The 25,240-nt window shown below is 48.8% G+C and overlaps 1 protein-coding gene across 2 annotated transcripts in view; it reads right to left on the reverse strand.

Annotated features, from left to right (window-relative positions):
* Positions 1-22,767, reverse strand: part of AIMP1 (aminoacyl tRNA synthetase complex interacting multifunctional protein 1) — a 140,348-nt gene extending 117,581 nt beyond the window's left edge. The window contains exon 1 of one of the 2 annotated variants that reach the window (XM_063919230.1): positions 22,664-22,767. The gene's annotated coding sequence lies outside the window, so the exon portion shown is untranslated. The remainder of the gene's footprint in view (positions 1-22,663) is intronic. The other variant, XM_063919225.1, reaches the window with a different exon arrangement.
* Positions 22,768-25,240: the final 2,473 nt, after the last annotated feature.

Consider the following 25,240-nt stretch of genomic DNA (forward strand, 5'->3'; position numbering starts at 1 on the left):
ACCTCTGGTATGTACCCTCTCTTAAAAATAAATAGTGTTTAACATGTGTCATATTAAAGTCAGCTTGACTGCAGTAACTAATGACACGTTATTCTGCTGAGCCCCGCTCCTTCCTATTGGAAGGAGATACAAAGTGTGAAGGATCCGTTTGTATCCCTCCGCCTCCTCCGTCCCTCGCTGTGCTCATGTGTGAACTAAGGACCTAATTCAGACCTGATCGCAGCAGCAAATGTGTTAGCAGGCAAAACCATGTGCACTGCAGGGGGAAGGGGGGGCAGATATAACATCTGCAGAGAGAGTTAGATTTGGGTGGGTTATTTTGATTCTGTGCAGGGTAAAGGGTGGTCTTCAGTATGCCGACTGACGGGATCCCGGCGCACAGTATACCGGTGCCGGAATAGAGACTGCCGGCATACCGACACTTATTCTCCCTCGTGGGGGTCCACGACCCCCCTGGAGGGAGAATAAAATCTGTGCCCATAGCGTGGCGAGCGCAGCGAGCCCGCAAGGGGCTCATTTGCGCTTTCCACACTGTTGGTAAGCCGGCGGTCGGGCTCCCGGTGCCGGTATGCTGGTCGCCGGGAGCCCGACCGCTGGCATACCATACTGAACCCCAGCGTAAATACTGGCTGCATTATTTTTACACTGCAATTTAGATTTCAGATCTAACACACCACACCCAAATCTAACTCTCTCTGCACATGTTATATCTGTCCCCCCCTGCAGTGCACATGGGGGTCATTCCGAGTTGATAGCTAGCTGCATTTGTTCGCAGCGATCAGGCTAAAAACCGGCAGTTCTGCATATGCGGCGCAATGCGCACGCGCGGCGTATGGGCACAATGACCGATGCAGTTTTGCACAGGGTCTAGCAATGCATTTCAGTCGCACTGGTTGCCGCAGAGTGATTGACATGAAGTGGGCGTTTCTGGGTGGCAACTGACCGTTTTCAGGGAGTGTTAGGAAAAACGCAGGCGAGGCTGGGCGAATGTTGGGTGGGTGTGCGACGTCAAATGCGGAACTGAATAGTCTGAAGTGAACGCAAGCGCCGAGTAGGTTTTGAGCTACTCTGAAACTACACTAAAAATTTTTGCAGGCGCTCAGCGAAACAACCGTTCGCACTTCTGCTAAGCTAAAAATAAGATTGTACTTACCGGTAAATCTATTTCTCGTAGTCCGTAGTGGATGCTGGGGACTCCGTAAGGACCATGGGGATAGACGGGCTCCGCAGGAGACATGGGCACTTTAAGAAAGAATTTAGGTTCTGGTGTGCACTGGCTCCTCCCTCTATGCCCCTCCTCCAGACCTCAGTTAGAGAAACTGTGCCCAGAAGAGCTGACAGCACAAGGAAAGGATTTTGGTAATCCAGGGCAAGATTCATACCAGCCACACCAATCACACTGTATAACAAGTGATAACAACCAGTTAACAGTATGACAAAAAAACAGAGCATCAGGTCCAACCCTGATGCAACAATAACTTAACCCTTATTGAAGTAATAACTATAGACAAGTATTGCAGAAGAAGTCCGCACTTGGGACGGGCGCCCAGCATCCACTACGGACTACGAGAAATAGATTTACCGGTAAGTAAAATCTTATTTTCTCTAACGTCCTAGTGGATGCTGGGGACTCCGTAAGGACCATGAGGATTATACCAAAGCTCCCAAACGGGCGGGAGAGTGCGGATGACTCTGCAGCACCGATTGAGCAAACACAATGTCCTCCTCAGCCAGGGTATCAAACTTGTAGAACTTTGCAAAAGTGTTTGAACCTGACCAAGTACCCGCTCGGCATAGTTGTAATGCCGAGACCCCTCGGGCAGCCGCCCAAGAAGAGCCCACCTTCCTAGTGGAATGGGCCTTAACTGATTTAGGCAGCGGCAATCCAGCCGCAGAATGAGCCTGCTGAATCGTGTTACAGATCCAGCGAGCAATAGTTTGCTTTGAAGCAGGAGCACCAAGCTTGTTGGAAGCATACAGGATAAACAAAGACTCTGTTTTCCTGACCCTAGCCGTTCTGGCTACATAAACCTTCAAAGACCTGACCACATCAAGTAACTCGGGATCCTCCAAGTCAGTAGTAGCCACAGGCACCACAATAGGTCGGTATATATGAAAGGATAAAACCACTTTCGGTAGGAATTGTGGACGGGTCCGCAATTCTGCTCTATCCACATGGAAAACCAGATAGGGGCTTTTATGTGACAAAGCCGCCAACTCTGACACACGCCTAGCCGAAGCCAAGGCTAATAGCATGACCCCCTTCCACGTGAGATATTTCAGCTCCACCCTTTTGAGTGGTTCAAACCAGTGGGATTTCAGGAAACTCAACACCACGTTAAGATCCCAAGGTGCCACTGGAGGCACAAAAGGGGGCTGAATATGCAGCACTCCCTTTACAAACGTCTGAACTTCAGGCAGAGAAGCCAACTCTTTTTGAAAGAAAATGGATAGGACCGAAATCTGGACCTTAATGGAACCCAATTTTAGTCCCAAAATCACTCCGGACTGTAGGAAGTGAAGGAAACGGCCCAGCTGGAATTCCTCCGTAGGAGCATTCCTGGCCTCACACCAAGCAACATATTTTTCGCCATATACGGTGATAATGTTGAGCTGTCCCGTCCTTCCTAGCCTTTATCAGCGTAGGAATGACCTCATCCGGAATGCCTTTCTCTGCTAGGATCCGGCGTTCAACCGCCATGCCGTCAAACGCAGCGGCGGTAAGTCTTGGAACAGACAGGGCCCCTGTCTTAGAGGAAGAGGCCACGGGTCCTCTGTGAGCATTTCTTGCAGATCTGGATACCAAGTCCTTCGTGGCCAATCCGGAACAATGAGTATTGTTCTCACTCCTCTTTTTCTTATTATCCTCAGCACCTTGAGTATGAGAGGAAGAGGAGGAAATACATAGACCGACTGGAACACCCACGGTGTCACCAGGGCGTCTACAGCTATCGCCTGAGGGTCTCTTGACCTGGCGCAATACCTCTGTAGCTTTTTGTTGAGGCGGGATGCCATCATGTCCACCTGTGGCAGTTCCCACCGAATTGTAATCTGTGCAAAGACTTCCTGATGAAGTCCCCACTCTCCCGGGTGTAGGTCGTGTCTGCTGAGGAAGTCTGCTTCCCAGTTGTCCACTCCCGGGATGAACACTGCTGACAGTGCGGTTACGTGATTCTCCGCCCAGCGAAGAATCTTGGTGGCTTCCGCCATCGTCACTCTGCTCCTTGTGCCGCCTTGACGGTTTACATGAGCTACTGCGGTGATGTTGTCTGACTTAATCAGAACCGGTTAGTCGCGAAGCAGGGTCTCCGCTTGACGTAGGGTGTTGTATATGGCCCTTAGTTCCAGGATGTTGATGTGAAGGCAAGTCTCTTGACTTGACCACAGACCTTGGAAATTTCTTCCCTGTGTGACTGCACCCCAACCTCAGAGGCTTGCGTCCGTGGTCACCAGGACCCAGTCCCGAATGCCGAATCTGCGGCCCTCGAGAAGGTGAGTGCTCTGTAGCCACCACAGGAGTGACACCCTGGCCCTGGGGGATAGGGTGATTAACCGATGCATCTGAAGATGTGATCCGGACCACTTGTCCAGTAAGTCCCATTGAAAGGTCCTCGCATGGAACCTGCCGAAGGGAATGGCCTCGTATGATGCCACCATCTTTCCCAGGACCCGAGTGCAGTGATGCACTGACACCTGTTTTGGTTTTAATAGGTTCCTGACCAGTGTCATGAGTTCCTGAGCTTTCTCCATCGGGAGATAAACCCTTTTCTGGTCTGTGTCCTAGAATCATGCCCAGGAAAGGCAGACGAGTCGTAGGAACCAACTGCGACTTTGGAATATTTAGAATCCAGCCGTGTTGCCGTAACACTTCCAGAGAAAGTGCTACGCTGATCAGCAACTGCTCTCTTGATCTCGCTTTTATGAGGATATCGTCCAAGTATGGGATAATTGTGACTCCTTGCTTCCGCAGGAGTACCATAATTTCCGCCATTACCTTGGTAAATATTCTCGGTGCCGTGGAGAGACCAAACGGCAACGTCTGAAATTGGTAATGACAATCCTGTACCACAAATCTGAGGTACGCCTGATGAGGTGTATAAATGGGGACATGAAGGTATGCATCCTTTATGTCCAGAGATACGATCAAATCCCCCCCTTCCAGGCTTGCGATGACCGCTCTCAGCGATTCCATCTTGAACTTGAACCTTTTCAGGTATATGTTGAGGGATTTTAAATTCAATATGGGTCTGACCGAACCGTCCGGTTTCGGGACTACAAACATGGTCGAATAATAACCCCTTCCTTGTTGAAGGAGGGGAACCTTGACCACCACCTGTTGAAGATACAATTTGTGAATTGCAGTTAACACTATTTCCCTCTCGAGGGGGGAAGCTGGCAGGGCCGATTTGAGGTATCGGTGAGGTGACATTTCCTCGAATTCCAGCTTGTATCCCTGAGACACAATCTCTATTGCCCAGGGATCCAACTGGGAGTGAACCCACTTGTGGCTGAAATTTCGAAGACGCGCCCCCACCGGGCCTAGCCCCGCTTGTGGAGCCCCAGCGTCATGCGGCGGATTTTGTAGAGGTCGTGGAGGACTTCTGTTCCTGGGAGCTAGCTGCGTTGTGCAGCTTCTTTCCTCTGCCCCTGCCTCTGGCAAGAAAGGACGCACCTCGGACTTTCTTGTTTTTCTGTGATTGAAAGGACTGCATTTGATAATACAGTGCTCTCTTAGGCTGTGAGGAAACATATGGCAAAAAAATTGACTTTCCAGCAGTAGCTGTGGAGACCAGGTCCGAGAGACCCTCCCCAAACAATTCTTCACCATTATAAGGTAAAACCTCCATATGCCTTTTTGAGTCGGCATCACCTGTCCATTGCCGAGTCCACAGGACCCTTCTGGCAGAAATTGACATAGCATTTATTCTAGAACCCAGTAGACTAATGTCTCTTTGAGCATCTCTCATATATAGGACAGCGTCTTTAATATAAATGGACTTCAGGGTACCCTCCTGTTTGCGATCAGCAGCATCCTTGAGGGTAGCCGTATCCTGGGACGGCAGGGCTACCTTTTTGGATAAGCGTGTTAAAGCTTTGTCCACCCTAGGGGAGGATTCCCATCGTAAGCTGTCTGTTGGCGGGAAAGGATACGCCATAAGAATCCGTTTGGAAATCTGCAGTTTTTTATCTCGAGATTCCCAAGCTTTTTCACATAACTCATTTAATTTGTGTGAGGGGGGGAAAGTTACCTCAGGTTTCTTTCCCTTATACATATAAACCCTTGTGTCAGGGACAGGGGTTTCCTCTGTGATGTGCAAAACATCCTTATTTGCTATAATCATATATCGGAGTGATTTAGCCAACTTTGGCTGTAACTTTGCATCATCGTCATCGACACTGGAGTCAGAATCCATGTCGGTATCTGTGTCAACAATTTGGGATATTGGGCGCTTCTGAGACCCTGACGGCCTCTGCGACATAGGATCAGGCACGGGTTGGGACCCTGACTGTCCTGAGGCTTCAGCTTTATCTAACCTCTTATGCAAGGAATTAACATTATCATTTAAAACCTTCCACATATCCATCAGGTGTCGGCGCCGTCGGCGGAGACACCACATTCACTTGCTCCCGCTCTGCTTCCACATAGCCTTCCTCATCAGACATGTCGACACAAACGTACCGACACACCACACACACAGGGAATGCCCTTTTTGAAGACAGTTCCCCCACAAGGCCCTTTGGAGAGACACAGAGAGAGTATGCCAGCACACACCCCAGCGCTATAACCCAGGAATAACACAGTAACTTAATGTTAACCCAGTAGCTGCTGTTTATATTGTGTTTTTGCGCCTAATTTATGTGCCTCCCCTCTCTTTTTACCCTCTGCTACCGTGAATCTGCAGGGGAGAGCCTGGGGAGCTTCCTCTCAGCGGAGCTGTGGAGAAAAAATGGCGCTGGTGAGTGCTGAGGAAGAAGCCCCACCCCCTCGACGGCGGGCTTCTGTCCCGCTTAAAAATGCATTTTCTTGGCGGGGGCTCATACATATATACAGTGCCCAACTGTATATATGTTTACTTTTGCCAAAAAGAGGATCCAAATGCTGCCCAGGGCGCCCCCCCCCCCCCCCCCCTGCACCGTTACTGTGACCGGAGTATGTGAGGTGTGTGGGAGAAATGGCGCACAGCTGCAGTGCTGTCCGTTACCTCAGTGAAAAACGGAGTCTTCTGCCGCCGATTTCAAAGTCTTCTTGCTTCTCATACTCACCCGGCTTCTGTCTTCCGGCTCTGCGAGGGGGACGGCGACGCGGCTCTGGGATCGGACGGCGAGGGTGAGATCCTGCGTACGATCCCTCTGGAGCTAATGGTGTCCAGTAGCCTAAGAAGCAGGACCTAGCTTCAGAGAGTAGGGCTGCTTCTCTCCCCTCTGTCCCACGATGCAGGGAGTCTGTTGCCAGCAGAGCTCCCTGAAAATAAAAAACCTAACAAAATACTTTCTCTCAGCGAACTCAGGAGAGCTCACTGAAAAGCACCCAGCTCGTCTGGGCACAGTATCAAACTAAGGTCTGGAGGAGGGGCATAGAGGGAGGAGCCAGTGCACACCAGAAGCTAAATTCTTTCTTAAAGTGCCCATGTCTCCTGCGGAGCCAGTCTATCCCCATGGTCCTTACGGAGTCCCCAGCATCCACTAGGACGTTAGAGAAATATACTCCAAGTGGGCGGCGGCATAGCGTTTGTACGCCTGCTAAAAACTGCTAGCGAGCGATCAACTCGGAATGAACCTCATAGTTTTGCCCAACTGCTAACAAATTTGCTGCTGCGATCAACTCTGTATTACAACCTAAGTTCACACATGCACATTAACACGGTCCGGCAGAATAAACTTTCTGTTGATGGAAGGGTCTACGGGGTAACTGCTTTGGTGCGGTGCATTTGTGATTTTTGATGCAACTTGCAGGGAATTGGATATTAAATTATGTTAGGGTCATGTGAAACAAACCATACTGGAAAATGAATGTTGCAACTAGCTGGATCTGTTAGGTCACACTTCATTACATCAAACAGAACCCATTCAATTATGATTTAGTTTGTCACCAATTACATTTGGTTGTATAAGAAAACTGATTGGTATAGAAAGGGGAGGGGCATTACACAGCCCTAGATAAAATGGCAGCATATACTGCAGCAGTATCTGGAACTCCAGCTAGAGGCAGGACATAATAGTTAAATACTTTAAATAGGTGGCACAAGGCTAAATGTCACCTTGTACATACACATTGTTCATCTAAAAGAGACAATCCAGTTGGGAACCTTTGTGCATTTGAAAGTTGCAGTGTATACAGTTGCTGTAATTGCCAGCAGAAACTCCATTCATTGATATTTTTTTCCTTTACCTAGCAGTAATATGGGCACTGAATACCCCCTTCACACTACCAGCAATATACCGGTTTATTTCATATGAACGCGCAGCAACCTGGTATATTGTGAAAGCACCCAATTCAAATAACCCAAATCCAGCGGCACAGCATTTCAACCCAGGTATCAACCAGGGGTCTACACGAGTTCAACCCGGGTTGCGGTGTGGTGTGAATGGGTAACCAGAGTTCCGTTCACATCATAGGAAGAGTTGGTGCTTGGAGATTATGTAATCTCCAAGCGCTGACTCGACACGTGACTGTGGTGACGTCATCAACCCGCCAATAAGCCGGGTCGGGCTGTCAGTCTAAAAGGGCTCTCATCCGGGTCACACCCGGGATGGACATGTGTGCAAAATCTGAGATGCAACCCTGGAATGCAGTGTGGAAGCAGTATTAGTTTTACTCCAAATGTGATATATATAAAACATCATAATGTGTAAGGAGAGTACTAGAATTCAGTGTATTTACTCTATACATCTCACACTAAGAACACATTCCTTTTTCGGTTCAATATCAGAACATAAGGCACTCTGGGTTAGCATAACTAAACTGCTTCAGAAGAACATCATTAAACTTGTTCAGAACATTAAAATGTGTACCCTCGCCACGCTTCGGGCAAGGTTACTATTCCCAATAGATGTTCACGTGGCCTAGAGGCCCTCATGTTCTGGACTTGAGCCCCTTTTTCCATACCTCACAGGGCTGCTCTGAGCTTAAAGCACAATTTTCTCAAGGTTTGTCTGAACATAGAGCTAGCCATCCAGGTACTCAAGTCTCTTGCATGTGCTCATACAATTGACCAAGCATGTTATATCTCTGTGTACTGGGCCAGATTCAGACATGCAAGCAAATGCAATCACAGCCGTGATTTAGTACGCAGCGGCTGTGCAAAAATATGTAAATGTCACAGCCGACAGGATCCGTATTGAAACAACCACTGGGGGTGCATCAGATTCGCCACTTGCGTATGAAGACGCAGTCGGACGCACATCTATTGGCAATCAATATTCAGAGTAACCCTATGTCTGCGCAGCATGGTCATAGGAAGTAAGAAGCTGGAGCCATTGTAAGTGTATGGGATCACCACTGCAAGGTGTGATACTCCGCTATCACGGCTACAATATGCCTGCATTTGCAGTAGGTAATGGGAGTGGTGACCCAAACACCTCCTGCCCTGCCTGTCACCCACTTTGCAAAACAATCCTCACCGCCACCGCAGGACCATTGCGGCATATGTGCAGTGACTTTTACACATGTACAGTAGCAAAACAATCCACAACGTACAACATTGACATTGCATTCATCTCTGAAACAGGCTCATTATGTCATTCCTATCAGCAGTGACTGTACACCACCACTAACTGCAATTTTCTTCCCATAGTGCAGAGGTTCTCAAGCGCAGTCCTCAAGGCAACCCAACAGTCCAGGTTTTAAGGTTATCCATGCTTGGTTACAGGTGACTTCATTAGCACCTCAGTCAATTTGATGCATCCATCTGTACTGATCCATGGATATACCTAAAACCTGGACTGTTGGGGTGCCTTGAGGGCTGCCATAATGTAAAGAGCAGGTAAGAAGAGATTGGTAAGAAATCTGAGATAGCAATACTGGGAGTGTTGCATAACTAAAGACTTAGGGGTATATGCAATTGCGGTCGAATTCCCAAAAATGTCGGAAAACTGGACATTTTCGCCCCAAAAAAAAATTTGACAATGCAATACAGTACTTTTTGTCAAAAAAACGGCCATTCCAAATTCGACTTTTTGAAATTCGACATTTGTCAAATTCGACAATTCTGCAATGGTACAAATGCGGCATTTCGACAAAAGTATATTCAATTGAAGATTGTAAATTCGACAACAGTGCTTTTAGACAGTAAATTCGTTCGTCATTTTCAATCCGCCACACTTTGCTGGCGGAATCTAATAAAAAAAAAATTAAAACATGTTTTTTTTTGTGTTGGTTTTTTTTGCTAATAGCATATCTATTTATATTAGAAGGGATTAGGTACTTGGTTTGTCTATTTAGGAGGCACAAGTATTATTTATATATTTTTTAAAATATTTTTTATTTTTTATTTTTTTAAAATGGAATGGTGTAAAAAACCCGAAAAAAAATTGCGTGGGGTCCCCCCTCCTAAGCATAACCAGCCTTGGGCTCTTTGAGCTGGTCCTGGTTGCCAAAATACGGGGAAAAAAATGACAGAGGATCCCCCGTATTTTAACAACCAGTACCGGGCTCTGCGCCTGGTCCTGGTGCAAAAAATACGGGGGACAAAAAGAGTAGGGGTCCCCCGTATTTTTTGGACCAGCACCGGGCTCCACTAGCTGGACAGATAATGCCACAGTGGGGGTCACTTTTATACAGCGCCCTGCGGCCGTGGCATTAAATACCCAACTTGTCACCCCTGGCCGGGGTACCCTGGAGGAGTGGGGACCCCTTCAATCAAGGGCCCCCCCCCAGCCACCCAAGGGCCAGGGGTGAAGCCCGAGGCTGTCCCCCCCATCCAAGGGCTGCGGATGGGGGGCTGATAGCCTTGTTGAAAATGGAAGAATATTGTTTTGTTTTGCAGAAGAACTACAAGTCCCAGCAAGCCTCCCCCGCAAGCCGGTACTTGGAGAACCACAAGTACCAGCATGCGGGGAGGAAACGGGCCCACTGGTACCTGTAGTTCTACTGCAAAAAAAATACCCAAATAAAAACAGGACACAGACACCGTGAAAGTATAACTTTATTACATACATTCCGACACACATACTTACCTATGTTGACATGCCGACTCTGGGCTCGTCTCCAATGTCGACGTCCGGGGTACCTGAAAATAAAATTATACTCACCTGATCCAGTGTCCGGTTCTTTTATTGTAATCCACGTACTTGGCAAAAAAAAAAAAAACGCATTAACCTGAACCAGACGGACTGAAAGGGGTCCCATGTTTACACATGGGACCCCTTTCCCCGAATGTAGAGACCCCCCGTGACTCCTGTCACAGAAAGGTCCCTTCAGCCAATCAGGAAGCGCCACTTTGTGGCACTCTCCTGATTGGCTTTGCGCGTCTGAGCTGGCAGACAGCGCATCGCACAGCTCCCTCCATTAGTTTCTGTGGTGGGAACTTTGCGGTCAGCGGTGAGGTCACCCGCGGTCAGCGGCTGACCGCGGGTAACCCCACCGCTGACAGCAAAGTTCCCACCATTGAAACTAATGGAGGGAGCTGTGCGATGCGCGTCTGACAGCTCCGACGCGCTACCTGATTGGCTGAAGGGACCCTCTGTGACAGTAGTCACGGGGGTCTCTGCATTCGGGGAAAGGGGTCCCATGTGTAAACATGGGACCCCTTTCAGTCCGTGTGGAGCGGGTATGCGTTTGTTTGTTTTGCCAAGTACGTGGATTACAAATATGACAGGACACTGGATTTAGGGGAGTATAATTTTATTTTCAGGTACCCCGGACGTCGACAGATGGAGACGTGGCCAGAGTCGGCGTGTCAACATAGGTAAGTATGTATGTGTCGGCATGTGTGAAATAAAGTTGTATTTTCACGGTGTCTGTGTCCTGTTTTTATTTGGGTATTTTTTTTGCAGTAGAACTACAGGTACCAGCGGGCCCATTCCCCCCCCCCCCGCATGCTGGTACTTGTGGTTCTCCAAGTACCGGCTTGCTGGGACTTGTAGTTCTTCTGCAAAAATCAATATTCTTACATTTTACTCAAGGCTATCAGCCCCCCATCCGCAGCCCTTGGATGGGGGGGGGGACAGCCTCGGGCTTCACCCCTGGCCCTTGGGTGGCTGGGGGGGGGACCCCTTGATTGAAGGGGTCCCCACTCCTCCAGGGTACCCCGGGCCAGGGGTGACTAGTTGGATATTTAATGCCACGGCTGCAGGGCGCTGTATAAAAGTGACCCCCAGCTGTGGCATTATCTGTCCAGCTAGTGGAGCCCGGTGCTGGTACAAAAAATACGGGGGACCCCTACTCTTTTTGTCCCCCGTATTTTTTGCACCAGGACCAGGCGCAGAGCCCGGTGCTGGTTGTTAAAATATGGGGGATCCCGGGCTCAAAGAGCCCGAGGCTGGTTATGCTTAGGAGGGGGGACCCCACGCAATTTTTTTTCGGTATTTTTACAGTTCTTTTTACCATTTTTAAAAAACGGATCAAAATCCGTCAAATCGGGCGTTTTTCGACAGCGGGACTGTCAAATTCGTTTTTTATTGAATATATCGAATTCCGGCACCCACCTGCCGGAATTCGACGGTCGAATTGTGTCGAATTAAAAAACGGGCGAAAAATTGCCGCAATTCGCCCGGAATTGCATATACCCCTTAGGGGTTAATATAGAGTAAAGCACAAATCAAAAAAGGAGCAATCCGCACCTTGGCAAAACCATGTTTCACTGCAGCATATTGCTCCTTTTTTATTTGCTCCTAACTCTGCATAAGCCCCATGGGGTTGGGTACGGGATCCCGGCTGTCGGAATCCCGACCGGCAGAATGCCGACGGGGGGGCAAGCGGAACGAAGCCCCCTGCGGCCTCAATACGCTTGCCACGCTGCGGGCTCGGTGGCTAGCTTTGCTTGCCACAGGTTATGTTCACACTCCATGGGTGTCGTGGACACCCAGGAGTGGGAATAGCTGTGGCGGCGCTACCGGCATTCTGGCGGTCGAGATTCCGGCGTTGGTATTTTGACCGCCAGGATCCCAACTACATCCTGTCCCGTGATGTGCAACCACACTACAATGGGGGTACATTATGAGCATTTATATAGCATCAGACAACATCAGAAACAAGGATTTCTGCTTGCAGACTCCTGATGTAAAAGCACGTTGCACCTGGCTTTTGGGCACCTTAACTGTGAATTTAGACAAGAGAAGCCGCTTTTGGCAGCTAATCCCGGAGAAGTTTGGGTGCGACATCCATGATAAGTAATCGGTGCCCACAGAACGCCTGCCCAGCGGCACAAACAATTGAATAGCTCATGTCACTTTAGACAGGAGCTGCAGCCAAAATAATACAGTTGAATTCCCTCCTAAACATGCACTGAAAACAGCATATAAAAGTTAAAATGCGTGCACGGTAAAAATGCTCAGTGTCGGGATAGTGGAGTCTGCTTTCTTCACTCGAGATAGTCACTGTCAACAAAATAATCATCGACCTCATGTAGGTATCACCCCAAAATAGGCAGCATATATGAGTACCATATTGCAGTCAAATGGAACACAATTTTGTATTCTCAGCTCTCTATCCCTTCAACACTAAAGGACATACGTATTAATAATTGCGGAAGTGCCGTGATTATTAACAATCTGTTTAGCTGCAGATATTTTAATTTTTAATGAAATATCCCCGCTATGTACGTAGGGAAACCAGCAGGGACAGTGGAAGCGATAACCTTTGTCTCAGTCAGTTACTTCCCCAGCATTTTGGAGGAGAATTTCACCTTTTGAAAAACTCCTCTGGGGAAATCTGACACTGCGCATGCACACAGTGTCAATTTCTGAAATCGGGATTGGCACAGGACAGAGGCTGCAGGAGAGGGATCAGAAGATTGTTCTCCTGCTATTATGCCTCCATAGGCTTCAAGCAATTTAAACCATCTGAAGATAGAGCAAACTAATGTGACCAAACTCTGAAAAGCTTTGCTTTTCTGCATTCTTTGGGAGATTACTTTTTCTGCACTATGCTATTAGTACATAGCCCAAAACAGGGGCGGAGTGCACATCTGGCATATGTCAAGGGCCGATGTTCTGGTGGGCTGGTCCGGTCCCACAGAGAACCGGGAAGGATGCGCGCAGCCTCTGGCTCTCTGGTTTGACAGCCCCCCCCCCTTTGCCCGAATCGTGCGTCTCCATGGAAATGAGGGCGTGCATGAACCCACGCCCCGGTGTGCCGTGTCACGCATCCCCGCCCAAAGCATGTGTCTCCACGGAAATGGGGGTGTGCGCGAGTCCACGCCCCTGTGCATCATGTTCGTGCTCCCCCATGTGATGTGCTCACGTGCATTCAGCATGCGTGCACATTCACAAATCACAGGTCCAATTCGGAGCCCCAGTCCATCCCTGACCACAAACCATAAAATGATGCAGAAAATAAGATTTTACTCACCGGTAGATCTATTTCTCGTAGTCCGTAGTGGATGCTGGGAACTCCGTAAGGACCGGAAGAGCTGACACAATAAGGAAAGGATTTTGAATCCCGGGTAAGACTCATACCAGCCACACCAATCACACCGTATAACTTGTGATACTATACCCAGTTAACAGTATGAAATATAACTGAGCCTCTCAACAGATGGCTCATAACAATAACCCTTTAGTTAAGCAATAACTATGTACAAGTATTGCAGACAATCCGCACTTGGGACGGGCGCCCAGCATCCACTACGGACTACGAGAAATAGATTTACCGGTAAGTAAAATCTTATTTTCTCTGACGTCCTAGTGGATGCTGGGAACTCTGTAAGGACCATGGGGATTATACCAAAGCTCCCAAAAGGGCGGGAGAGTGCGGATGACTCTGCAGCACCAAATGAGCAAACTCTAGGTCCTCCTCAGCCAGGGTATCAAACTTGTAGAATTTAGCAAATGTGTTTGACCCCGACCAAGTAGCTGCTCGGCAAAGTTGTAAAGCCGAGACCCCTCGGGCAGCAGCCCAAGAAGAGCCCACCTTCCTCGTGGAATGGGCTTTTACAGATTTAGGATGCGGCAGTCCAGCCGCAGAATGTGCAAGTTGAATCGTGCTACAGATCCAGCGAGCAATAGTCTGCTTTGAAGCAGGCGCACCCAACTTGTTGGGCGCATGCAGGATAAATAGCGAGTCAGTCTTTCTGACTCCAACTGTCCTGGAAACAGATTTTTAGGGCCCGGACTACGTCCAGCAACTTGGAGTCCTCCAAGTCACGAGTAGCCGCAGGCACCACAATAGGCTGGTTCAAATGAAACACTGAAACCACCTTTGGGAGAAATTGGGGACGAGTCCTCAATTCCGCCCTATCCATATGGAAAATCAGATAAGGGCTTTTACAAGACAAAGCCGCCAATTCTGACACACGCCTGGCCGAAGCCAAGGCCAACAGCATGACCACTTTCCACGTGAGATATTTTAGTTCCACGGTTTTAAGTGGTTCAAACCAATGCGACTTTAGGAAATCCAACACCACGTTGAGATCCCAAGGTGCCACTGGGGGCACAAAAGGGGGCTGAATATGCAGCACTCCCTTAACAAATGTCTGAACTTCAGGTAGTGAAGCCAGTTCTTTTTGGAAGAAAATCGATAGAGCCGAAATCTGGACCTTAATGGAACCCAATTTTAGGCCCATAGTCACCCCTGACTGTAAGAAGTGCAGAAATCGACCTAGCTGAAATTCCTCCGTTGGGGCCTTCCTGGCCTCACACCACGCAACATATTTCCGCCATATGTGGTGATAATGGTTTGCGGTCACTTCTTTCCTAGCTTTAATAAGCGTAGGGATAACTTCCTCCGGAATGCCCTTTTCCTTCAGGATCCGGCGTTCAACCGCCATGCCGTCAAACGCAGCCGCGGTAAGTCTTGGAACAGACAGGGCCCCTGCTGCAGCAGGTCCTGTCTGAGCGGCAGAGGCCATGGGTCCTCTGAGATCATTTCTTGAAGTTCTGGGTACCAAGCTCTTCTTGGCCAATCCGGAACAATGAGTATAGTTCTTACTCCTCTCCTTCTTATTAGTCTCAGTACCTTGGGTATGAGAGGCAGAGGAGGGAACACATACACCGACCGGTACACCCACGGTGTTACCAGAGCGTCCACAGCTATCGCCTGAGGGTCCCTTGACCTGGCGCAATATCTTTTTAGCTTTTTGTTGAGGCGGGACGCCATCATGTCCACCTGTGGCCTTTCCCACCGGTGTACAATCATTTGGAAGACTTCTGGATGAAGTCCCCACTCTCCCGGGTGGAGGTCGTGTCTGCGGAGAAAGTCTGCTTCCCAGTTGTCCACTCCGGGAATGAACACTGCTGACAGTGCTAACACATGATTTTCCGCCCATCGGAGAATCCTTGTGGCTTCTGCCATTGCCATCCTGCTTCTTGTGCCGCCCTGTCGGTTTACATGGGCGACCGCCGTGATGTTGTCTGACTGGATCAGCACCGGCTGGTGTTGAAGCAGGGGTCTTGCCTGACTTAGGGCATTGTAAATGGCCCTTAGTTCCAGAATATTTATGTGTAGGGAAGTCTCCTGACTTGTCCATAGTCCTGGAAGTTTCTTCCCTGTGTGACTGCCCCCCATCCTCGAAGGCTGGCATCCGTGGTCACCAGGAACCAGTCCTGTATGCCGAATCTGCGGCCCTCTAGAAGATGAGCACTCTGCAGCCACCACAACAGCGACACCCTGGTCCTTGGAGACAGGGTTATCAGCCGATGCATCTGAAGATGCGATCCGGACCACTTGTCCAAGAGGTCCCACTGAAAGATCCTTGCATGGAACCTTCCGAATGGAATTGCTTCGTAAGAAGCTACCATCTTTCCCAGGACTCGCGTGCAGTGGTGCACCGACACCTGTTTTGGTTTTAGGAGGTCTCTGACTAGAGATGACAACTCCTTGGCCTTCTCCTCCGGGAGAAATACTTTTTTCTGTTCTATGTCCAGAACCATCCCCAGGAACAGTAGACGCGTTGTAGGAACCAGCTGCGACTTTGGAATATTCAGGATCCAGCCGTGCTGTTGTAGCACTTCCCGAGCTAGTGCTACACCGATCAACAACTGTTCCCTGGACCTCGCCTTTATAAGGAGATCGTCCAAGTACGGGATAATTAAAACTCCCTTTCTCCGAAGGAGTATCATCATTTCGGCCATTACCTTGGTAAATACCCTCGGTGCCGTGGACAGACCAAACGGCAACGTCTGGAATTAGTAATGACAGTCCTGTACCACAAATCTGAGGTACTCCTGGTGAGGAGGGTAAATGGGGACATGCAGGTAAGCATCCTTGATGTCCAGGGATACCATGGAATCCCCCTCGTCCAGGCTTGCAATCACCGCCCTGAGCGATTCCATCTTGAACTTGAACCTTCTTATATAAGTGTTCAAGGATTTTAAATTTAAAATGGGTCTCACCGAACCGTACGGTTTCGGTACCACAAACATTGTGGAATAGTAACCCCGTCCTTGTTGAAGGAGGGGTACCTTGATTATCACCTGCTGAGAATACAGCTTGTGAATCGCCTCCAGCACTGCCTCCCTGTCCGGGGGAGCTGTCGGCAAGGCAGATTTGAGGAAATGGCGAGGGGGAGACGTCTCGAATTCCAGCTTGTACCCCTGAGATACTACTTGTAGAATCCAGGTATCCACCCGTGAGCGAGCCCACTGGTCGCTGAAGTTCTTGAGATGGGCCCCCACCGTACCTGGCTCCGCCTGTGGAGCCCCAGCGTCATGCGGTGGACTTAGAGGAAGCAGGGGAGGACTTTTGTTCCTGGGAACTGGCTGTATGTTGCAGCTTTTTTCCTCTACCTCTGCCTCTGGGCAGAAAGGACGCGCCTCTAACTCGCTTGCTTTTCTGGGGCCGAAACGACTGTACCTGATAATACGGTGCTTTCTTTGGCTGTGAGGGAACATGGGGTAAAAATGCTGACTTCCCAGCTGTCGCTGTGGAAACGAGGTCCGAGAGACCATCCCCAAACAACTCCTCACCCTTGTAAGGCAATACTTCCATGTGCCTTTTAGAATCTGCATCTCCTGTCCACTGCCGAGTCCACAATCCTCTCCTAGCAGAAATGGACATTGCGTTTATTTTAGATGCCAGCCGGCAAATATCCCTCTGTGCATCTCTCATGTACAAGACAGCGTCTTTAATATGCTCTACGGTTAGCAATATAGTGTCCCTGTCTAGGGTATCAATGTTTTCCGACAGGGAATCTGACCACGCAGCTGCAGCACTGCACATCCATGCTGAAGCAATAGCCGGTCTCAGTATAATACCTGAGTGTGTATATACAGACTTCAGGATAGCCTCCTGCTTTCTATCTGCAGGCTCCTTTAGGGCGGCCGTGTCCGGAGACGGTAGTGCCACCTTTTTTGACAGACGTGTGAGCGCTTTATCCACCCTAGGGGATGTCTCCCAACGTGACCTGTCCTCTGGCGGGAAAGGGTACGCCATTAGTAACTTTTTAGAAATTACCAGTTTCTTATCGGGGGAAGCCCACGCTTCTTCACATACTTCATTTAATTCATCAGATGGGGGAAAAACCACTGGTAGTTTTTTCTCCCCAAACATAATACCCTTTTTTGTGGTACCTGGGGTAATATCAGAAATATGCAACACATTTTTCATTGCCGTAATCATGTAACGGGTGGCTCTATTGGAATGTACACTAGTCTCATCATCGTCGACACTGGAGTCAGTATCCGTGTCGACATCTGTGTCTGCCATCTGAGGTAGCGGGCGTTTTAGAGCCCCTGATGGCTTTAGAGACGTCTGGGCAGGCACAGGCTGAGAAGCCGGCTGTCCCACATCTGCTATGTCATCAAACCTTTTATGTAAGGAGTCGACACTGTCGCGTAATTCCTTCCACATAACCATCCACTCAGGTGTCGACCCCGCAGGGGGTGACATCACATTTATCGGCACCTGCTCCGCCTCCACATAAGCCTCCTCATCAAACATGTCGACACAGCCGTACCGACACACTGCACACACACACAGGGAATGCTCTGACTGAGGACAGGACCCCACAAAGCCCTTTGGGGAGACAGAGGGAGAGTATGCCAGCACACACCAACAAGCACACACCAACAGCGCTATATAACACAGGGATTAACACTATAACTGAGTGATTTTTCCCAATAGCTGCTTGTATACACAATATTGCGCCTAAATTTAGTGCCCCCCCTCTCTTTTTTACCCTATGTAGTCAGGAAACTGCAGGGGAGAGCCTGGGAGCGATCCTTCCAGCGGAGCTGTGAGGGAAAATGGCGCCAGTGTGCTGAGGGAGATAGCCCCGCCCCTTTTTCAGCGGACTTCTCCCGCTTTTTTCTATGTATATCTGGCAGGGGTATTTTACACATATATAGTCTCTATGACTATATTATGTGTTATTTGCCAGCCAAGGTAATCAATATTGCAGCCCAGGGCACCCCCCCCCCCCAGCGCCCTGCACCCATCAGTGACCGGAGTGTGAGGTGTGCATGGGAAGCAATGGCGCACAGCTGCAGTGCTGTGCGCTACCTTGATGAAGACCGAAGTCTTCTGCCGCCGATTTCCAGGACCCTCTTCTTGCTTCTGGCTCTGTAAGGGGGACGGCGGCGCGGCTCCGGGACCGAACGACCGAGGCTGGGCCGGTGTTCGATCCCTCTGGAGCTAATGGTGTCCAGTAGCCTAGAAGCCCAAGCTAGCTGCAAGCAGGTAGGTTCGCTTCTCTCCCCTTAGTCCCTCGTAGCAGTGAGTCTGTTGCCAGCAGATCTCACTGAAAATAAAAAACCTAAAATAAACTTTCTTTTTCTAAGAGCTCAGGAGAGCCCCTAGTGTGCATCCAGCTCAGCCGGGCACAGTATCCTAACTGAGGTCTGGAGGAGGGTCATAGAGGGAGGAGCCAGTGCACACCAGGTAGTCCTAAAGCTTTCTTTAGTTGTGCCCAGTCTCCTGCGGAGCCGCTATTCCCCATGGTCCTTACCGAGTTCCCAGCATCCACTAGGACGTCAGAGAAACTTCAGTTTCTACAAAATTTTATGGAAAAAAGATGGTTAAATAGGCCCCTAAGTTATTATTAGTGTGACAGTGTACTGAGGAAGTTTTCACAATCCATTTTCCAGACACACAGCAAGTGGCAGTCAGTTATATGGCTTTTCTCTAGGTGCATCACTTTAATCTGGAAGCAGAGGATCTATGGTGGAGAATCCCAACCCGATTTACTGACCGCTCACGTCATCTTTTCCATACTGCAAAACTGCTAAATATTACTGTCCAGATTTGAAATTCTAGCATATAATTTTTTTTCAAATGAGTCAAGCACCCTTGTGTTGGTAGTAAATCATTTAGTTTGTGTACGCAATGTCACGTTTATGATTGTGGAATATATGCCTGACTGTTTAAAAAAAACAACACACTATTATAACAGTTATGGGCCCTCATTCCGAGATGATCGTAGCTGTGCTAAATTTAGCACAGCTACGATCATTCACACGGACATGCGGGGGTACTCCCAGCACAGGTCTAGCCCGCCCCGCATGTCAGTGCCGCCGCCGCCCCCCGCAGAAGTGCAAAGGCATCGCACAGCAGCGATGCCTTTGCACTTCAAGAGTAGCTCCCGACCAGCGCAGCTTTAGCGTGCTGGCCAGGAGCTACTCGTCGCTTCCCGGTCCGCAGCGGCTACGTATGACGTCACGCAGCCGCTGCAGGCCACTTCCTGCACGGTCCAGCCACGCCTGCGTTGGCCGGACCGTGCCCACAAAACAGCGGCCAAACAGCGCCGTTCTGCCCCCTCCCCCCAGCGACTGCCTCTGCCTGTCAATCAGGCAGAGGCATTCGCAGCCCAGCTATGGCCTTCGGCCGTCTGGCATGCGCCGGCTCACTACGGCGCCCATGCATGCGCAGTGGGTGCCCGTTCACTCGGCTGCGATAAAAAGCAGCGAGCAAACGGGTCAGAATGACCCCCATGGTCTTGTACTTTATCAAAAAACTAGTATTTGATTCTGCAGTCTAGTAGCAAAACAAACTTTTCGGGAGGTCAATGCTGTCAAATTGCTTAATTCAAGAAAAATAATAATTTTATTTATATAGCTCTCTTTCTCCAATAGGAAGGAAAGTGAGATGGACTGAGATATTGGGGCCTATGTATCAAGCTTTTTTCCCCATACAGTTATGTAGAAATGAAGGTTCTGCCAATTTTTATGGTTTGTCGCTATATACTAATAGCATAATGCCAAAGGAAATCTCTTGCAGAATGCTAATTAGCACTACAGATCGCAGTCCCCATTACTATCAAAGGGGACTACGATCTGACCACTGTGGACTAAACCCTGAGCAAAGCTTTTCAGAGTTCGGCCACATAAATTTGCACCATCTTCAGATGGTGTAAAGTCATTTTAGCCTATAGAGGCAGAGTAGCAGGAGAGAGTTCTTTCGATCCCCCTCCCACAGCCCCTGCCTGGTGCAGACCCTGATCCCAGAAACAGACTGTGTGCATGTTCAGTGTCAGATTCCCCCAGCGGGGTTTTTCCAAAATTCTGGGGAAGTAACTCACAAGGACAGGGGTTATCGCTACGTACATAGCAGGGATATTTTCATTCAAAATATAATTATCCGCCACAATACAGAGTGTTAATAATCGCGGCAGTTCCGCGATTATTAATACACATGTCCCATAGAGTAGGTGAAGCCACTGCTAAGCGCGCAAAAAAAAAAAAAAAAAAGAGTGCAACAAAAACATCTGTGCAAAAGTGTACAATCACACTGTAATATCTTGAGTGGACTGAGACTTCCAAGACAAACTGTTTGAAACCCAACTATCCAATGTTTACCCTGTACTGTGCTGGGTACACTTTGAGGCATTTTCAAATAAATATTTAAATAAATAATGTGAAGCCTTGTGTGCCTTCTAAACAGAATAATACTGGTGGTGAAGGCGAAAGTGGTGCAGTGATCAGACTGAATGGGGAAAACCAAAAACTTTTATTAAGAATTAAAAGGAATCCAGAGTACACATTTCCTTATAATCATAAAACACCACATTATTATACAGCTATAGTGCTGCACTTAACTATAATATTTTTGTATCCAGGTGACTGGTCCTCTTAAAAGGAAATAAATATTTACATCTAAATTAAAACATAATAATGACAGCAACCGCTACAGTAAAGTGGGGCACACACGGGGAAATGTGTGCTGAGTGATCGATCACAGAATGCTCATCACACATCTCTCCCCCCACTCAGCACACAGCGTGACGTGTGCTGAGCGATGGGGGTAGGGGGACCCTCACTTCACCCAGCGGTGAAGTGAGCGATCTACTAGATTGGCCAATCTAGAACCGGGGCCGCGCATCGCTATGGGGTATACACAGGTAGAGATGTGTGCTTAATTTATAAGCAATCTAGTCAGATTGCTTAGCAATTAACCATACATTGCTACGTGTGTACCCCCCCTTTACGAGTCTAAATTTTGTATAGCTGCAGCCGTACATCTTATAAAAATCTGTATTATTTATAGAAAAGTAAAACACTATCAATAGTACACCCCAAGGTAACTGGTATACATACACACTATCATCCGGAACAAGACAGATGTTACATACAGTAGATGTGACACAGCATGAGAACAGAGTACGGTAAAGCTGGGTACACACTAGGCAATATGTCTTCCGACCAGGCAGTGTGGACCGACATATCAGACACATTGTCTAGTGCAGAGGTTCCCAAACTGTGTGCCGTGGCTCCCTGGGGTGCCTCAGGACACTTGCAGGGGTGCCCTGGGTTGGTGGTCCAAGACCAATTCAAATTATTCATGGTCAATATAATAGGCAAAACCAGTGCTGGTGGCTGCCAGTCATAAAATATGTGGCCAAACAGAAGCAAATCTTGTCCCTCACCACACAACTGACCCTAAGGATGACATATAAACGCAATCTACTTAATGTAATATTTCTTTCTAAATTTCTCAATAAGAAATTTTTGGCCTAGGGGTGCCGTGAAAAAAATTGATATTCTAGGGTGCCATGATTCTAAAAAGTTTGAAAACCACTGGTCTAGTGTGTACCGCCAATCGTGTGCTCCTACGGGTCATTTGCTTAGTTGTCCCATCGGGAGTGCGGCGTGCCAACGGGATTATTCTGGCAACGACCAGTTGCAGGTGAATGCGGACAAATATATTGTCTTTTCGGTTGTGTAGTCGGCAAGGAAGAGACATTGTTTAGCGTGTAACTCCGAGGGGGGAGATGTATCAAACCTTGGAAAGAGAGCTAAAGTACCAACCAACCAGCTCCTGTCATTTCTGAAACACAGACGGTAACATGGCAGTTAGGAGCTGTTTAACTGGTATCTCATCTTTCTCCAAGGTTTGATACATCTCCCCGTGTGCGCTCAGCATGGCTATAGATTGGCAGCTGCACAGCTTAGCCTCTGCCTCCTCCCTCACATCACCAGGCATATGTCGTACTGGCCGCTTATCCCTTACACGAACTGCACTCCCCTAGCACACTCTTATATCTGCATAAAGTCCAGATTCGCCGACAGCCACGGAAACCACACACCCTGCCATAATCACTCGGTTTAATAAGTGCCGCAAATCTGCCCTTACCTCGCCGCTTCCTGTGGCTTCCTGCAGGGCCGTCGCTCCCTGGTGACGTCACATGTCACGTGTTCCGGATCCGTCAGACGGAGTCGAGGTTGACAGGACAGTAATCCTTGTGACTGAGTAGTGCTGGCAGATGTCTGGCGATGATCCTCCCATAAATACTAGCATAATGCGCCGACTGTGCGGGATCCCTGCAGATTACACGACTGGTTTCATTATTAGTTTCATAGACTACTCATTATAATATATATATATATATATATATTTTATAATATTTATTTCAACATAACATTAAAGTCAGTGTCGGTGGCTGTGCGCGCCTCAATGGGGCAACACTTGAATTACTCCATTGGGCGCCATCTAGTGGCCACTGGCACGACAAACACTTGAATTCCCCCCATGGAGGTGAGGAGCAGTGTTAGCCTTTTACTATATCTATCTATATGGCAAATACCACTGACGCATCACAAAACCTGAACCATAAAGACTAGGAACTTGACATTTAAACGGTAGCTTTTGTGACGTAGGTGCCCACTGAGAAGGAAATTTGTAAAAATTCCACCCACAAAGGGGTTAAAATGGGTAAGATGATTATTGGGAATTCCATACTTGCCTACTGGACCCTCTCCATGAGGGAGAAAATGCTCTGTTCCTGGACTTTCCTGGTAATGTATGATTGCCATCACCTGTGGTGAGCTAGTTAATTGATAAGAAAGGTGTTTCACCACAGGTGATGGCAATCATACATTACCAGGAAAGTCCAGGAACAGCATTTTCTCTGACGTCCTAGTGGATGCTGGGAACTCCGTAAGGACCATGGGGAATAGACGGGCTCCGCAGGAGACTGGGCACTCAAAGAAAGATTAGGTACTATCTGGTGTGCACTGGCTCCTCCCTCTATGCCCCTCCTCCAGACCTCAGAATCTGTGCCCGGCCAGAGCTGGATGCACCTAGTTGGCTCTTCTGAGCTTGCTAGAAAAGAAAGTATTTGTTAGGTTTTTTATTTTCAGTGAGATTTGCTGGCAACAGACTCACTGCTACGTGGGACTGAGGGGAGAGAAGCAAACCTACCTGCTTGCAGCTAGCTTGTGCTTCTTAGGCTACTGGACACCATTAGCTCCAGAGGGTTCGAACACAGGGCCTGACCGCGATCGTCCGTTCCCGAAGCCGCGCCGCCGTCCCCCTTGCAGAGCCAGAAGACAGAAGAGAACGACGAAAACGGCGGCTGAAGACTCCTGTCTTCATTAAGGTAGCGCACAGCACTGCAGCTGTGCGCCATTGCTCCCACAGCACACCACACACTCCGGTCACTGTAGGGTGCAGGGCGCTGGGTGGGGGGGTGCCCTGGGCAGCAATTATAATACCTTTTGGCACAAATTATACACATAATACAGTCTGGCACTGTATGTGTGTGCAAACCCCCGCCATTAAGTCACACAAAACGCGGGACAAGCCCACCGCTGAGGGGGCGGGGCCTTCTTCCTCAGCACCCCAGCGCCATTTTCCCTTCACAGCTCCGCTGGAAGCAGCTCCCCAGGCTCTCCCCTGCAGTATCTGGATACAAGAAGGGTAAAAAAGAGAGGGGGGGCACTTAAATTTAGGCGCAAAATAAGATAAGTAAGCAGCTATTGGGAAAAATCACTTATTATAGTGTACATCCCTGTGTTATATAGCGCTGTGGTGTGTGCTGGCATACTCTCTCTCTGTCTCCCCAAAGGACTTTGTGGGGTTCTGTCCTCAGTCAGAGCATTCCCTGTGTGTGTGCGGTGTGTCGGTACGGCTGTGTCGACATGTTTGATGAGGGTTACGTGGAGGCGGAGCAGGGGCAGATTAGTGTGGTGTCGCCCCCGACGGGGCCGACACCTGATTGGATGGATATGTGGAAGGTCTTAACCGACAGTGTCAACTCCTTACATAAAAGGTTCGATGACGCAGCAGCCTTGGGACAGCCGGGGTCTAAGCCCGCGCCTGCCCAGGCGACTCAGAGGCCGTCAGGGCTCATAAACGCCCTCTGGCTCAGATGGTAGACACAGATGTCGATACGGAGTCTGACTCCAGTGTAGATGAGGATGAGACAAATGTACAGTCTACAAAGGCCATCCGATGCATGATTACTGCAATGAAAGATGTATTGCACATTTCTGACGTTAACCCGGTTACCACCAAGAGGGGTATTATGTTTGGGGAGAAAAAGCAGCCAGTGACTTTTCCCCCATCTGATGAATTAAATGATTTGTGTGAAGAAGCGTGGAGTTCCCCTGATAAGAAACGAGTGATTTCTAAGAGGTTACTGATGGCGTACCCTTTCCCGCCAACGGATTGGTTACGTTGGGAAACATCCCCTAGGGTGGACAAGGCGCTCACACGCTTATCTAAAAGGGTGGCACTGCCGTCTCAGGATACGGCCGCCCTAAAGGAGCCTGCGGATAGAAAGCAGGAAGCTATCCCGAAGTCTGTGTATACACACTCTGGTACTCTACTGAGACCTGCTATTGCTTCAGCCTGGATGTGTAGTGCTGCAGCAGCATGGACTGGTACCCTGTCAGACAACATTGATTCCCTCGACAGGGATACTATTTT

This window comes from Pseudophryne corroboree, chromosome 1 (genome assembly GCF_028390025.1).
Source record: "Pseudophryne corroboree isolate aPseCor3 chromosome 1, aPseCor3.hap2, whole genome shotgun sequence".
Lineage (NCBI taxonomy): Eukaryota > Metazoa > Chordata > Amphibia > Anura > Myobatrachidae > Pseudophryne > Pseudophryne corroboree.